Raw genomic sequence first — 18,337 nt, forward strand, 5'->3', positions numbered from 1 at the left:
ACCAAGAAGGACGTTTGACGTTTTTCTTTGGTCACAGTGAAGTTAGCCTCAAATTAGCTGTCAATTAAGTTTCACAGAACAAACTATTCTGTTGGCAGTGTTGCCATGTCCTTATAATGTATAGGTTATATGATTCAAATACCAGAAGATACAGCTTTTAAAATGTACATTTTTATTATATTATTTTACGGATTCTGCATTACAATTTTATACCTTATATAAAACAAGTGTGAAAATCCACCCTAGACAGTTCGGACTGGGAAAACCGACTATAGAAAACTTACACTAAATGGATATTTTTCCCGAAATTTGTTGTATAAAGCTATAAAGCTGATGTGGGAAATTATGTTGGCATGACCATAATGAGGTTTGTTAGGTGGTAATAATTAAATAAAAAATAGAAGGATTGAAAAAAAAAAAAATTTGGATGGGAAATTTTTATTTATAAACGTCATTTCTATGTTTTTAATTTCTACTTATAAAGTTATAACGTAAAATTTTGTTGTTAAACAGGTTATGTATTTAATATAAATAAGTAAAATGTTATTTATTTTGTACAATTTTAAAAAGCTTGTTTTTTGCGCCATCTATACTGAAAGATTTAGACTACTAAAATTAATAATAAAGAAAACTGTAATGTGGAAAGCTACAACTTTTAAACGACAGAGAAAAAGATGATCTGTTTCTATCAGAATACTAAAGCTTGTAATTCGTTTGAAATGGGTGATTTGACACAAAGACGTTAGTTATTTATATAAAGACGTTAGTTATATCTATAACAAATTTACAAAACAGTTTTCTGTTTCATATCTAATTTTTCTGTTTTAATTAGATATTTTATTTCGGTTTATGGTATCAGTAAATTGTTTATTTGAACTGTACGACATGTTTTTTTTTCTAACTTTAAACGTGATGTGCGTTGAGTTACTCTCATTTACTTTTATTCGCTATTTTTTAGTCACATCTGGAAGTTGTACAGAAATTTTTGTGAATCGCCAAAAACCTACATTTTTTCACATTCATTTGTTTATAAATAAAAATTATCGATAAATCTCACGCAGGAAATGGTTAGAATATGTTTGTATAAGGATTATTCATCAAAAATCCTTTTAGTACCCTGCCTTTTTGATCTTCTAGACAGTTTCTCTTTCCGCATCATTTGTCAATCACATAAGTATATAAATATAGGAGGTGGCTTTATGGTTTTGCTTAAAATTCAAACTTCCCGAGTATAGTTTTGTTTATCTGCTAGCATAGTAAATCTGTTACTAGTATTTATTTTATTTTTAATCTGATAAGTATTAGTGTTTGTAAATTTCTTTTGTTTTGTGCCCTTACACTTAGCCAAGATATTGTGTTATTTTCATCATGTTCTGGTTCTGCGCTTGTCAAAGTCATTCATGTGATTTGTTCTGATTGCTGTGATGAAATGTTTAACGTAAATGGATATGTGGGAATTTGTATCTGCTGATGAAAGAGATTTGTGGTTGTTGCATATATAGGTATCTAGGGGAATATTCCAAATGTTGATTGATAAGGTTTTGTACTACTCATGTAATTCATTTTTGTTACTATATGTTTCTCTTATAAATTTTAAGAGATTGTACAGGGGATAGGAAGGGAGGGTAAACTCCATTCGCTTAGCTCGGGCATATTTTGACAGATTCATTGTCGGAAACCTACAACACAACAATTCCTACTTCTCAGTATTAATAGCTCAAGTATCCTACTATTGCAGACTTCTTTCTTTAAAAAAGAAGAATTATTCTAAATAGTGGAAATGTATACTAAACCCATCAAATTTTGGGTAGTATAAAAAATATATTTTAGTTGTTATAATTCAACATAACTATTTGTTATATGGTGCAGATCAATAAATATTGATTGTCTGCAATTCACAAAGTTCTATTTTATTTACTATTTAGTTTGTTTACTATAAATATTGGCTATGAGTACATGTGTTTGGTTGTATAGTAATTTCCAGCCACTTTTAGTCTGTCAAAAAGTAACTAACTTCGCAAAAAAATAATTACTAAATTCACTAGACAGTTCGGACTGGAAATAGCGAACCGAGTTTAAGAAATATTAAACATTTAAGTAAAGCTTGTTTAATTTTTCATCCTGAATGTATCTGTCATATTTTTTGGTGAATAAAAATAATAGAATTAACACTTATTAGATATTTTTATTGGATTTGTGCACAATAATACATATCATAATCTCAAAATATTCTGAAAAACCAAATGACTCGAGTTGTTCAAAATACAACAAATAATAACATAAAATATTATTAATATGACACATAATTTACCTTAAAAATTATTACAAATATATTTATTTCATTACAGGTATATAAGCTACCCTTCTTTAACGAAATAATGCCTTTTAAAACTTTGTTATATAGCACATTTTTGGAGTCGACCAAAAAAGTATTTTCTCGGCACAATTTCTAATAACTACACACTTGTGTGACTGTATGAATATGAAACATGGATTCTTAGTGTTAATTAGGTAAATAAAAACAGTAAATATTAGAGCAAACATTGGTGATGGGGGATAAACAGAAGGCAAATGGAGAATAAGAGCCATATTTACTTAAAAGTTCGAGAATTACAGAAAATATAGAGAAACATGTTGCTATATTATAGTCTTCTATAGTGATTAAGTGTATAAAAAAATGGAAAATAAAGCAAATGATTACTATAAATTTGAAATCTGTTTTAAAAAAGTATTAACTTAAATTAGAAATCAAATTAGAAAGAAATAACAATAAAAAACAATATTATAATAAGACAAATTCAGGGTACAAAGAAAAAACTGCCAAGAAGAAAATAGTGAACTCAAAGTGGAGAAATTAAATAAAAAAAACTGCAACTTTAAAAAAAGGGGAGATAGGAAATTGAAAACGTAAAACAAATATTAAAAGACTGCTACTTGGCGTAATCGAACAAATTGTGCTATGAGAAAATAAATTTTATAACACACCCAACAAAAAATTACCACTCAACCATTTTTTTTTCTTTGAATGCATCGTACGGCATTCCCCTAAAAAAAAATATCTTACTAATAGAAAACTGTAACACGATGAAGAAACGGTCGTTGTGGGCAATGTTCTTTAACTATCCAGTGACCAAAAGTCACTCCTACCGCTACCACATCGTCTTTGATATTACCAGTTACATCCACAGGCGAAATATTAGAAAAAACAGTTTCTGCAGAAAACCAAAGTAATTCGTTTCAAATAAAAATTTTTGTTGTTAGTGATCGCGCAAATGCGCGTTCAATTGATAAAATGTTGAGCGTAATTTTTTGTATCGTGTAATCAACTACAACCTACTACATATCTACTCTAAGTACAACAAAAAGTATAGAGATTACTTTCAATAAATGTCCAAAATCATCAACAAATTGCACATGGCTCAATATTTTTGTTATTGCACGTGTTCCAAATCCGATCGAGAGTATATTTCTATGTTTATTATGATTTCCATCAAGTTACTTATTGCTTTTACGATACAATTCGAAAATTTCTTTCAAAAACCTGGACGGACAATATCGAGATTTGTTTTTAACGTCAGATCTAACTATCTAATAATACAATTGTATTGAGAAATTTAATATAAAGCGAGTTCTGGGAAGTGTTGGAAACGGTTTTCTACGATATCTTCTTTTTAGCGTAAGCTCCTGAACTAATGTGGTATTGAAGATTTGAAGTTCACGCGATAACGTAGGAGAGAAAATTTTTACTTTTAGACGTCACTTCTTGTCAAACTTAAGGCAAATGTTTTGTTAATATTCTCAGGTTTATGTTTAATAAACTCGCTTTACGGAGTTGAAATGGAACGGAAAATAAAAAAAATGCGGAAGGAAAATTGCAACCCGATACATGCCGAAAATGCAGCCATTCTTGCTAATTACCGTCGGAATTAAACGGTTACAGAAAACTGAAAGGAAAAATCAGGGTTATGTATAGATAACAACAATCATACTTTACTGTAGAGTGCCAATACACTTTTAAAACCAAAAAAAGAGGTCAGTACTACACGGAATTTTTAGACGAAAATTTAGGCTAGGCGCCTAGGCTATATTCTATTCAACCTAACTTTTGAAAATGTCACTAGAAACTAGGAGTTTTTACGTTGACATAGTTCCCTGTCTAAAGAGATAGTAACAGGATGTGAGAGATCAACTTAGCTGAAGAACAAAAATATCTTATTTATAACAGCAGAGAAATTACCCCTAACATATTACATCACGTATTTTAGCGACTTTTTTGTAACCTATTGTTTCCTTCGCTCTAGCGAGAACTTACCTCAAAAAGACAGTTGGGACTATGAAGTCATACATTTAGAAAAGAAGTCAACAAATGGGATTTATTCCAGTCGGGATCTATATAAAACCGATCCGAACACTTTCCAGATCTTCAAAATTAAAAAATAAATTTTTTCTTGCAATAAAATGGAAAAATGTACACCCTGTTTTGAGTTAAATGTAATTTTCGCGAATTGAGATGAGCCCCCTATATTTTTAACTTGTTTTCTTATCTAGTATACGTAATCTAAGAAACAGCATAGAAATAAATTTACACATAAATATATATAAAAAAGATAATAATTTGATCATTTTTCCAACTTTCCTTGAATAACTGAATCGTCGAAACTAAACAGGCACTTTGTTTTCAGTTTTCGCTGGTGGAAGATATGTTTGAAGAGTTAGTTCAGCGAATTAGTTATTCCAGGGAAGTGTATTATTATAATTACAGATTAAGTCACTTAATAAATACCTACCTTACCGATTAGTTCAGATGCCAACCTGCAACATCGAAGAATTAGCCAAAAAGGAAAAGCTTTTTAAAATATTTTTCGAAATACTGTAAACTTAGGTGTCGTACAAAAAATTATACCTTTTTGCCCAACTATAGCATAAATATCTCATTAGTTACCCTTAAAGAAGTAGCAGAGTAAGTCCCACGGACCAGACATTAATATAGTTGCTAAGAAGAGGTATCTTGACATATTTAATCGATCCAGACATACAGTTACAACATACGAAGAGGTATCTTAAGTTTAAGGATATTTTTTATAATTGGCTGACAACGTCGCAATGGAGGGCTCTTCAGTTCACAGGATTGTTTAGAATCAAAAATACATTCCAAAATATAAATAAACTGGCTAAACATACAGGAAAAGCACTTAGAAGATTTACACGCAGTTATTTTATGGAAAACGTTCAAAATCACAAAAGTAAATTATATCCAAACAGTTATTTTAAGTAAACTGTTCACAAATATATGACCAAATGTCCACAAGCAACTATTTAATCGAAAATAATAGCATCTAATTCAGGGAAACTGTTCTTCAATAGATATGAAAATGTTTACAAGTACCTGGAAAAATATTCCTAACTGTTATGTCATGAAAAATGATCATAGATACATGGAAATGCTCACAAATACAAGGGGGATTAAGCACAACAAATAATTATTTAGAAAATGTTCACAAATACATGACACAATGTTCACAAGCAGTTATTTCATTGAAAAATGTTCACAAATACATTGAAAAATGTTCAAGAGGACAACAGAATTATTTACAGGTATCTAATTCAGTAGCCCACCTAGAATTTGCCTCTGGGGGGGGGGGTTTGGTTGGTCACCGAAATTTTTTTATGATGTTACCTTCATTTTGTGTCCTTAAAATGGGTAGTAACAGTGTCGAAATAGGTCCCTGGGGGGAGGGGTTTAACCCCCCAAAACTCCATCTGGGTGCGCCACTGATCTAATTCACGGAAACTGTTCATAAATATATGAGAAAATGTTCAGAAGTGCCTGGAAAATATTCATATTGGTTATTTCATGAAAAATAATCATAGATGTATGAAAAAATGACAAAAATTCTGAAAATTATATGGAATTATACGAGGAAACTGTTTTAAATAGATAAAAGAAACAAAAATAGAAATTTGGTTAATAAATATTGAAGGTATTAATAACCTGACAATACTTTTTCGATATTTCTGTCAAAAAAAAATCTGTGTTAACACAATTAAACGAAACTAGGAATTCGAAAAGCGTTTTTCAGTCTCATGATAAAAATTTACCAATGTAGAGGCCACAAAAGCGACACTACATGTTTTTATCTCCTTGATAGACCCACTGGTCACAGAAGAGGAAGATCCAGAACAAGGTTCCTTGATAATATCGACGAAGACATGAGAAATATGGGAATACGTGCTTGGCGCGTAGATTGGGGAGAATAGGATAGAACGACTGGGGAGAAATATTTTTGAGGAGGTTAGGAACAACGCTGGGTTGTAAAGCTAGAATGATGATAATGGGCAGAACAGTTTTTGTGAGCATGGTCTTAAAATTTTCTACAAATTTTTGACACGCCGAGGACACTCTGGTTTTTATAGAAGACATTGTGGCTCGAATTTTAAAAATTAAATAATATTATACAAATTCCTGGAGAACATATTAAACAAATAACAATATAGTCATAACAGATTGACAACTAAAGCAAAGAACAATATGAGAAGATTTTGTGAGATATGAGCTATATTTATTGAAATAGAACATAGTTAGAATTTACTAGGGGCTGGTGGACCAGTATTGAACAAGGAAAAGGCAAGTCTATGGGCTAATAAGGTATAGTTGTATTCGCCACAAACCATTTTGACAGTATAACAATTTAAGAATTTCAACGATGACTTTTCGGAACATACTCTCTATTAGCCAGATCTGCACCCCTCATCTCCAAATTTAAAGAAATTTCTTATAGCAAAATATTTTTTGAAGACATTCCTGAATACAATTATTCAATGTTGAATGTTTTTCTTCTTTTTGCTAACCATTCGGATTAAAGGTGGCATCTGGACTAACTCGTACGCAAAAAATCAGCATCTCTGCCCTACCAAGAAAACGTAATAAGTACTAAAATTAAAAGGGATGTAATTTTTCTTGGTAGGCACTCTGTCTACTTTTTCGAGTCCCAAAAAATTTGGACTAAAATTAATTTTCTAATCACAAATTAATAATTATAATACTATATACGATGTGTTATATACATAAAGATAGCACAATAATTTATTAAATTACAAAAATCATTAAGTAAAATAATCTTTTATATAATTTATATTTAAGAACATTTGAAACAACTGTTTCAAAGGCCAAAAAATTGTAAAAATGATACAGCTGACGAAGAAATATTGTTTTGCATCTTGTTTTAAACTTCCTGAAGCTGTTGCCAATATTTACAGTACAAAATAGGTGTGAGAAATACAAACAGAATCGGGAAAGTATGACAAGGACATTCAACATCATTACGGACCTGATTTTACATCATAAAGCCCCGATTAAACACTGTAGTGGGCCAAAAGGAAGTCCCACCGAAGAGACATGAAAATAATGGCGAAGAAAAGGTATCTTGACATATTTAATCGATCCAGACATACGGTTACAACATACGAGGACATCTGAACTTCAAGGATTTTTTTAATTGCCTGACAACGTCGCAATATAGTGCTCTTCAGTTCGCAGTATTGTTGAGGATCAAAAATACATTCCAAGGGATAAATAAGTGGACTAAGCGTACATGAAGAGCACTTAGGAGACTTACACGCAGTTATTTTATGGAAAATAGTTCAAATCACAAGAGAAATTATACCCAAGCAGTTAATTCATTGAAAATGTTCACAAATACATAGAAAAACGTTCCAAGAACATATGAGAATTATTTACTGGCATTTATTTCAGGAAAACTGTTCATATATATTTGGACAAATGTTCATCAAGTACCTGGAAAATATTCACTACCTGTTATTTCATGGAAAAAGATCATAAACGCATTGAAATGGTCACCAATACAAGAGAAATTATACACAAAGAATTATTTCAGGAAAACTGTTTCCATAAAACAACTGCAGTCAATATTTTTCTAAGAGTCTGTGAACATGTCTGTGTGAACATTTTTCTTGAAACGGCTGCATGTAAATAATTATCCTTGTATTGTGAATATTTTCTTTACATTTGTAACATTTTCTCACGCAATAACTGCTTAATTCATGTATTTGTGAACAGTTTCCTTGAAATAATTTACTTGTGTATAATTTACTTTGCAAAATTCACTGCTTGTGAATATTTTTCCAAGTGCAAAATGGAACCCATTTTCCAAGTGAACATTTTGCATGTAATTGTGAACAGTTTTCTTCAAATAAGCGCTTTGTAAGTATTTGGTTGATGTGAATATCTTTCCAAGTACTTGTGAATACTTCTCCATGAAATAACTGTTTGTGAACAGTTTTCTTGAAACAACTGCTTGTGCATAATTTCCTTTGCGATTTTAAACATCCTACATGAAATATTTGAGATAAATAAATGGAAAAATGTTCACCAGCACAAGATAATTTGTAAGTCGTTTCTGTTTCAGGAAAACTGTTCACAAATATATAAAGAAATATTTAGTACATGCAAAATAAACATAAATACATGAAAATGTTCAAAAATACAAAGAAAAATAAGCACAAGAAATTATTTCAAGGACTTCGGCCACTGGTAAATAGGAAATTAAATACGTGCTTGGTACTGCTTTCGCAAAGAAATGAATATTGTGCTTGGTAATGTTTTTAGTATTTGTGAACAGTTTTCCAGAAATAACTGCTTTTAAATAATTACCCTTCTACTTGTGAACATATTTCCATGTAGACGTGAACAGTTTTCCATAAATTATCTGCTTGTGAACATTTTTTCATATAGTTGTGAACAGTTTCATTGAAATAATTGTTTGGGTATAATTTCTCTTGTGATTTTGAACATTCTACATGAAATAAATCTGACAAACAATGAAGAAAAATTGCTTGAAGACAAACCTTCTTCATACGACTTTTGGTTTTGGAATAAGCTTTGCGTAATAAATCAAGTCCATCGAATTAGAGATGTAGAAAAAGCACTAGAAGAGAAAAGGCTATGCGCTATTTTCTACTTCTTCTAAACCTGGAAAAATAAACCTGACGATGAATACTAGGGTATTAGATCGTATAAAAAATACTGTGAATAAGCGAGGCCTTTGACAACAATCTTTGATTAAAATTACATGAAAAAAAAAATGTAATTCAAAAATTATCTCTAAATAAAATTAATTTTAATTCATTATCAAAAACTGATAACTAAAAACAATTGCAGTGAACTCTCCAATGATTGTTCAAATTAATGATTAGAAAATAATCTTAAAAATCTTTGGGAGCTTCTTAAAAGACTCTAAAAGTATTGTTGGCACTCTAGAAAACTCTTGATTTGTACTTCACAGAATAGTCTCAAGCTTATGAAACGCATGAAGCATAGGCACTGTCAGAATAGACAATATAATCCGGTAAATTTTCTTGTATAGATTTAAAATATAGCGACAGTGATGTGTACAAATTTTTTGATATTTTGTGATTTTTTTACTAAAAGGTTTGAATACGGCACTGTGGATACGCCTGTTGACTAAACCTTAACACGTTCGCTGCGTGTCAAAAAACGAAATTATCAATATGCTGACTTCAGTTGATGAAATTTAAACATATGTGGCATCTACGGCAGGCAATGGCATATCAAACGTATTTGTTGGCGCGGCTCCCATTAGTCAAAAAAAAACGCAATGAACAAGTTAAAGAATACTAAGGTTTATCACTTTGCGCACGTGAAAAAGAAAAAAACGGTTTTCTGAACCTGAAGTCAGAGTAAAGCTGTTTGGAATGAAATAAGTAGAAGAAATACATAATTATTACTTAATTCGTCACTAAAGTAGCTAGTTAAGCTGTTCACAACCGATATAGAAAAGTTTCTTCTTAATATAAAACTGGAGAGTTGTTGTTATTATAGACAATGGTGTTTATAAACGTATTATTGTCGTTAATGGGAATAATAGTTTGTTATCCTTATTTAAATAATCAAGATTAAGGACTATACAAACATTAATATAATGTATCAGGTTGATGATGTGCTAGAGAATCCAGATTTTAGTATGTAGGTGCATGCTGATCATTTTAGAGTGACCCCCAAATAAGCCTTTGTTAGGTTATAATACTGAGGAAATTTATCATCCAATTGTAAAAAGTGCCATCTGTCGTTAATTTTTGAAGTTTAAATACCAAATTTGGAATTAGTTAAGATTTTTAGTAATATTTTGTACGTTATTACCAACAAATCGTCTTTTAAATCACCCGCTATGTTTCATGCGTGCCAAAAGCTTGTTCTTAGACTACAAACATTATGGAGAGATTAGTAAATTACTGATTAAAATGGATAAATGCTAGCCTACCTACAAAGTGTACAAAATATCGGAAAAAGAAAACGAATCCAAAGTTCCGCGTGTTTTTGAATTTGAGATTCAATAGAGTATTTTTTTCCAGAATAGTTTGGACTCGTTTTCAAATAGTTAGCTGTGTTAAGTGCTTTTAATTGATCGATAAAAACCTAAATAATTCAGTTCTTTAAAAGTTTTAAAAAATATTCAAGAGGAATTTGCAGAAAATGGCGCAAAATGGGTATTAAATTGTCCGTTGATGAAGATGAGATTACATAAAAATTGGAACTAAACGGAAAGGAAAAAATAGAATAAACGAGATTGGAATTAAAAGCAGCATTTAACCCGACGTTATAAAATCTATATGACATGCTGTAGATGCATTTTTTCGGCAACCAATAATTCTGCTACAAAATATCAACTCTAGAATGTTTTTATCATAAAAACTTAATAAATTATCAACTAATATTCGATAAAACTTCTCACTTTTTGTAATAATTCAAACTTTCATTAATAGCAATTAACACAGAACACTAAGAATCTAAAAGACTACAAAATCGAGATACTAATACAGCAGAATAAGATAAAACGGTTCTCTTACCATGTCGTGTGGAAACACCATTGATTTTATTATCATCAATTGCTTTTACAGCGAACAATAATGAAGAGCAAAAAAGTTATATGTATAATTTTAGTTCCAGATGGATCTTTGTGTCTTTAATTCATTTGGAGCATTTTTTAGTATGTAACTTTAACTTTTTTACTCCTAGGTTGTTTCATAATTATTATAAAATATTTTTAAGAGTATATCTCTTTCAAATATTTATTCTCAAAGAGCCTTTTGAGTGAAGTATTCAACATTTCTTTCAGTACAATATGGTACAGTGAATGCAATGTGGTTTTAGTGTTTGGTTGATTGAATTATAAAAGATTTTCGTTACAACTGTATAATTAATGCTTATGTAATGATAATAAATGCCGTACATATAATAGCAACAATACAAGGCAACAAATACAATAAAATCAACATAAAAGGGAGGGAAAGGAAGATTCAGTCATCAACATGACGTACTAAAAAACTAGTAATAATGAATAACAGTCTAAAAAGATAAAAAAAGAAGGTAGATCAGTAGTTTTTCTTTGCTGTAAATATAGATAAAGGATGTATGAAGTGAAAATACTGAAATGAGTAATTTTCTCATGAATTGAAACTGGTGCGCCACTATTTTTCGAAAAGTACCCATAAATTGGAAGAAAGTAAAGATTTTCCACAGAAAGTAAAGATTTTCCACAGATAGTAAAGACCAGACTAGCTTGAAGTTGGCAAAAGTAGAGAGGTAGTAGTTAAATAAATTCTACATACCCAGGAAGAACTAGCTAAAATCTGGGCAAATTATGCTTCGTCCCTCTTTGCGGATAATAGACCGAATCTGCCAACTACTAACTTACTCACGGAAAATTTATCCGGCCCTCCCATTATTCACGCCGAGGTGGAGTACGCTATAAAAGTAACCAAACTAGGCAAGGCTCCTGGACCGGATGGAATTACTACGGAAGCCATAAAAATGTTGGAAGATGATAACATCGACATGCTGGTAACAATTTTCGATGCCATATATAACACCGGCCACATTCCAACGGATTGGCTTTATTCAACCTTTATAATGATCCCTTAATCACAAAGAGCGACAAAATGCAAAGACCACAGACTGGTAAGTTTAATGAGCCATTTGCTTAAGGTGTTTCTTTGCATCCTTCACACAAGAATGTTCAGAAAGCTGGAAGATCTAAGCGGTGAGACACAATTTAGTTTCAAGAGCGGACTGGGTACACGTGGAGCAGCTTTCTGTTTGAATACTCTTGTACAAAACTGCATGGACCAACGAAAGGATATAGTCATAACATTCCACGATTATGAAAAAACGTTTGACACTGTAAAACATGACGCAATGATAAAAATGCTACACAACGCTAAAATTGACGAGAAAGATATAAGAGTTATCCAGAATCTCTATTGGAATGAAAAAGCACGAGTGAGACTGAACAAATCAACCAACACAGAAGAATTTGAAATTTTAAGAGGGGTGCGACAGGGGTGTATTTTGTCTCCTATGCTCTTCAATCTCTATGTGGAGAACATTTTTGCGGAGGCACTGGAAGGCTCTGAGTGTGGAATAAAGGTAAACGGGTTCCCGATAAATAACATTCGTTACGCCGGCGACACCGCGATAATAACAGACAACGAACATGATATGCAGTTGATGTTAAATAAAATAAACACCGTAGGAAAAATATATGGCTTGAAGATAAATGCTGGAAAAATTAAATGCATGACAATAAGAAAAAACGCACTTTTAAGAATACAACTGCAAGTAAATAATGCTCCAATCGATCACGTGAAAACGTTTAAATACTTGGGAATGATGATGAATGACCAATGGGATCCTCAACAAGAAATAAAATGCCGTACCGAACAAGCAAGACAAGCTTTTATCAAATTTAAACCGCTACTATGTAACCGCAAGATTTCCTTCAGTCTCCGCTACAGGATGGTTAAATGCTATGTATGGTCCATATTGTTATACGGCATGAAAACATGGACGTTAAGAGTACCTTCCATTAATAAGTTGGAGGCCTTCGAAATGTAGACGTCGCGAAGAATGTTCCGCATACCATGGACAGATAGGGTGAGAAACGAGGAAGTCTTAAGAAAGGCAAATACTGAGAGAGAACTACTCAATTTGATCAAAGTACGAAAAATTGGATACCTTAGTTAGCCAGACAGACGTCTGGCTTTAAGATAATTCGCCAACGCACTATAGGTGCACGGCGCTATAAGAAGAAGAAGTTAAAGTACTCACAATCCAAAATAATATTTTTTTGTAGCAAAGGGACCGTTTTTAGGGTCTATAATATATACTCCATCATCAGGTCTTTACTGTAACGTTTATACTACTACTGGGCCTGATAATGAGCTAATTATTATAAAACACAAAACTCCTTTTGTTACAAAACAATAAAAAAATTAGTTTGGATTGTGAATACGTCCCAATATCAAGAAAATATCCGAAAATTTTAAAATTAAGGGATTTATGGATAGCTGGATGAATAGGTAGGTGTTCTCCAAGAGCCACCACATGAATTGTATTTATATTGAATCTGCTGACCGGGAAAGTAAATGTTCAAAATTTTAAATTTAAATTAGCATAAATTATAAGGGATAAATGGCCATCACGCTAAAGTTATTTTTAATGATGACGAGATTGGACTTTCGGGAAAATGCCCGAAATTTGCCAATTGTGGCAGTGCCAATCCAAACTTTTACCTTCAATGGTGACTAACATGTCAGAAAAAAATCAGCTAAAAGACTGACACTTGTTTTTTTCTATAATATGAATAGTTGACAGGAAAATCCATTACATATGGAAAAAGTGCAAATTTGAGATGGTTCAGAGGACCTCATGTAGATAAAATACCCATAGCATGTGCATACAATAAAATATATTCAAAATATAGTGCTAAAAGGCTGAATTTTTATAGAACTATTCAAGAAGATGAAGCTTTTAAAGAAGATTATACTCCATTCAGTCAATTGTCCACTTTCTTAAAAATATACCAGAAAAAATAGATCTCTTATTTGTCTTGTTTGGCTTTGAAAGTTTGTGAAAAGTGAGGGACATACATAAAGTTCTATTAAAAAAATCAGTAAATTACAATCTGGCCGTTGATATTTTTTATTTCTTAAAGTCGCTAGAATTTGTATCTCTTTTGGTCTATAAATAGTCAAAATTTATGACATTTTTATTGTGTTATTGAGGAGTTTAACTGTAATTAAATCATAAGTATACCGATAAGAGCAATTGAAAAATTAGATAAAAAAGCAAGAGACAAAGAAGTAAAGAAAATAGGGCTAGAAATAATCCACGTACCCTCAGAATTGGAATACCAAAATGCCTTGGTATAATCCACAGTGACTGCAAGGCTTTGACGATGTTGTTGGTTCAACAGTTTGTCATTAAATCATAAATATGTGTCTGATCTTTGCGTAGATCAACATATTAAAATTTTGTTCAAGAATACTGAGAAAACATATCAAACTCCTGTTGCTATTCACTCAACAGTATACGAAAAACGATATAATCAACACTAAAACCTAAAATGCTAATAATACTTGATGTCCTTAGTTACATTAAAAAAAATGTAATCTTGTAGACATAAAATCACAATCAAAAAGCACTTTTGTTCAAAAATTTTGTTCGTACAACTAAAAATATTAAAAAAATTGTTAAAAATATTAGAAAAAACTTATTCAACTGTATTATAAGTTAATTTTTAGTATACACAATGAATCGTTGTTAGTGATGTACATGGTTAGACATACCGCTACCCTGGAAGTCGGTCCGGCGCATCCGATTTTTTTCGTTAGTCGAGGTATTGGCGCAGGGGGTTGTGTGGGGTGTGTGTGACGAGAGGGTTAGCACTCCACAAAGCCTAAGGCCGCCGGCCAACCGAGGTGTTAACAAGAAAAGAAAAAGAAAAACAGTTTGTTAGTAATTTGTAATAGCTGATTGACGGCACAATTTTATTAATAGTGTCGATACGTTCGTAGAAAATATTACAAAAGAAAATATAAATGAAAACATGTTACATATATACTATGTCATAACCTAACCTAATATAACCTTACTTTTAGCGTTTACTACAATAATTACTCGATTTTCTTAGAGCTAAAGGAATGAAGCACGGTTACTGAATTTCTACAACCGCGACCGGGAAGAAACTTTGGAAAATCATATTATTTGTTCTGAACATTATCTATAAAGCCGCCCTAACTCAGCCAAAATATGTATTGCCTCTCTAAATAGTTACACAAGTTATATGTAAGGAATATCGTTCAACTAAAGTGAAGAAAAACAACTACATTGCTACTTCATACCTTTTACGATATGTTTCGTATATAAATCCAGACATATCAACAGTTCCAATGGACAAGTAAAATTTTCATCATCAGTGGCGTTACAGCGTACAATTTTTATGCGCAAAAATAGAGAACACGGTGTAATAAACTTACAAGAGTACAAGAGTAAGTTACCAAAGTCTCAAGGAACACAATTATACGGAGTATTTAAGAATTCCATAAGGAAAACCATCAAGAGTACAAGAGTAAGTTACCAAAGTCTCAAGGAACACAATTATACGGAGTATTTAAGAATTCCATAAGGAAAACCATCATCATATGCCTTAGTGGTATATGATGAGGGTTCACATATTATAAAATATCAAAAAACGATTAAAAGGTTAAAAATCTATAAAAATACTAACATCAAAGCGCAAATGATCATCATCATCATCAGTGGCGTTACAGCTCTTTATGTGCCAAAGACTTCTTCAGAACAATCCTCCATTCGCCCCTGTCTCTGGCAACTCTTCTCCATGCTCTAATTCCGATAGGCTTCAAATCATTTTCTAGGTTGTCTTGGTACCTAAGTCTCGGTCTTCCTTTTCTTCCTTGTCCTATCGGCCCTCTTCGGTCAAAAACTTTTCTGACTATGGCATCTTCCTCTCGTCTGATTACATGACCTATCCATCTGAGGCGTGCTACCTTAATGAATTTTACAACGTCAGGTTCTCCAAATCTTCTATACAACTCAAAATTGTAACACCTGCGCCACAAACCTTGTTCTTTTATGCCTCCATATATTCGTCTTAGTATTTTTCGCTCAAAACTCAAATGATGGTAAAGAATATTATCCCCCACTCAACAATACAGGACATAAGGGGATGAAGCGAAAGTAACATGAATGGACCTGGTGGTCCATTTGAAAAATTATGTATTAATCGAAGATTAAGCTGCCGATGAATACGAAGATATTCTAGAGTACTTCCCAATCAGGGGTAAAAGTTTGGTCTAAGCGACTGGCCAACTCTGGAAGACTATAGCAGACTCGTGAGAATTAATTTGACGGTTACAAAAAGAGATGGCCCTGAAAAAGGCAGTCATGATAAATCTTGTGATTCCTCGCCTACAAATGTAGGACATTCAGCACATTAAGGCAGGTTTTAGACAGAGAACTAACGATTTTTCCATAACACTCTTTGATACAGGTATTTAACAACTGCTTTTGATAAAATTGGTGATAACAATATGCAATAAACAAAATATGAAAAAGATTAAACGTAATTTTTTACATGTAAACAATGTAAGATAGCTCTATTTGATTTTAAATACTATAGGTGAAGACCAGTAAATTATATGGAAATATTTAGAAAATCCTTTAAAATAAGAGTTTGTTAAGCTTTTGTTGTTAATTTGTTGTTTAATTATTGCAAAAATAGATTCAAAAATCGAGTTTTTAAAAATTATTATTAACTTTTCTGAAAATGCAAACAAAATACTATGACGAAAAATGTAAAGAGATAGAAGATCTTCAGAACAAATACGACCTATTCAACCTAAATAAAAAGGTTAAAGAAATGGCAGGGCTGCAAAAAAGAAACCACAACACAACTCTTTTAGATAAAAATGGAAATATTATGATAACGACTGACGAGAAGCTAAAACGATGGAAAGAATATATGAAAGAGCTCTTCGAGGACGAAAGAGGAAACCTACAAGACATATCTTTCGAGGACAGAGAAACAAGTATAGAAATTACAAAGGAAGAAATATTGTATGCACTAAAGAACACCAGAAACGGAAAAAGCCCGGGGCCAGATCAACCGCCTATTGATATCCTTATAATAATAGAAAATGAGTACATGGATGTCCTCTTAAAGCTCTTTAATGAACTTTATCAGTCGCGTGACATACCCAATGGATGATTGACCTCAACATTTATTTGTCTCCCAAAAATGAAAAATGCTAGAGAATGCACCGACCACCGCACCATAAGCCTGATGTCTCACACACTTAAAATGTTTTTAAAGATCAAAAGAGGTTAGTCTTTGTATGTGGGTATATTTTATTTTATAAAAACCCTTAAAAGGGCAACATTACAAGCACGAACGTTTTCGGAACAACTGTTCCATCATCAGGTTAAAATACCTAAAATAAGTATAAACCATTTAATTGGTTTAAATTAAATGGTTTATACTTATTTTAGGTATTTTAACCTGATGATGGAACAGTTGTTCCGAAAACGTTCGTGCTTGTAATGTTGCCCTTTTAAGGGTTTTTATAAAATAAAATATACCCACATACAAATACTAACCTCTTTTGTTATACGTGGTATACAGCCAGCTACAGGAATTATTTTCCTTGTGGATTTTTTTTTAAAGATCATCCATAAACACATTTACCAAATACTTTATATGAATATTGAAGAAACCTAATTTTGACTCCGTAGAGGCGTAGGTACCCGTGAAGCTGTCTTTCATTCAACGAACTAATCCAGAGATGCTTGGATGTGTACGTCTGTTTTATAGATTACAACAAGGCTTTCGATAAAGTCCGCCACAAAGAGCTAATGGACGTCCTCAAAGCAAAACAATTACAATACAATGACCTCCGAATTATAGCAAATCTATATTATAAACAGTAGGCACACATACGCATTAATGAACACACATCAGAAGAGTTCGAAATTAAAAGAGGAGTGCGCCAGGGGTATGAACTGTCACTACTATTCAATGCATACTCTGAAGAAATTATGAAAAGAGCTCTTGAGGGAGAAACAGCAGGAATAAAGGTCAATACGGATTATACGATAATAATAGTAGATAACCTCTAAGAGCTCAAAAGGCTAATGAACATGATAGTTGAGTGTGGAGAAGAATATAGATTACCAATAAACATCAAAAAAATTAAATTTATGAGGATATCAAAAACCCAAAATAATGATGAAAGCCTGACAATTAACGGCAAAACTTTAGAACAAACTTCAATAAAATGAGAAAGGTACTTTGTGCAAGAGAACTGAAATTAGACTTGAGAGTTAGGCTGGCCGGGTGTTATATTTTTTCGGCTCTGCTTTACGGGATAAAAGCATGGACACTTAACGCGTCGACTACTAAAAAATTGGAAGCATTTGAACTATAGGTGTATAGAAGAATCC

General features: G+C 32.0%; 1 protein-coding gene across 1 annotated transcript in view; it reads right to left on the reverse strand.

The window, feature by feature from the left end:
• Nucleotides 1-3,480: 3,480 nt before the first annotated feature.
• The window catches only part of how (protein held out wings), a 281,766-nt gene continuing 266,909 nt past the window's right edge, over nucleotides 3,481-18,337 (reverse strand). Inside the window, exon 8 of the mRNA XM_072528878.1 lies at nucleotides 3,481-14,774. The gene's annotated coding sequence lies outside the window, so the exon portion shown is untranslated. The remainder of the gene's footprint in view (nucleotides 14,775-18,337) is intronic.

This window comes from Diabrotica undecimpunctata, chromosome 4 (assembly GCF_040954645.1).
Source record: "Diabrotica undecimpunctata isolate CICGRU chromosome 4, icDiaUnde3, whole genome shotgun sequence".
NCBI classification, from domain to species: Eukaryota; Metazoa; Arthropoda; class Insecta; order Coleoptera; family Chrysomelidae; genus Diabrotica; species Diabrotica undecimpunctata.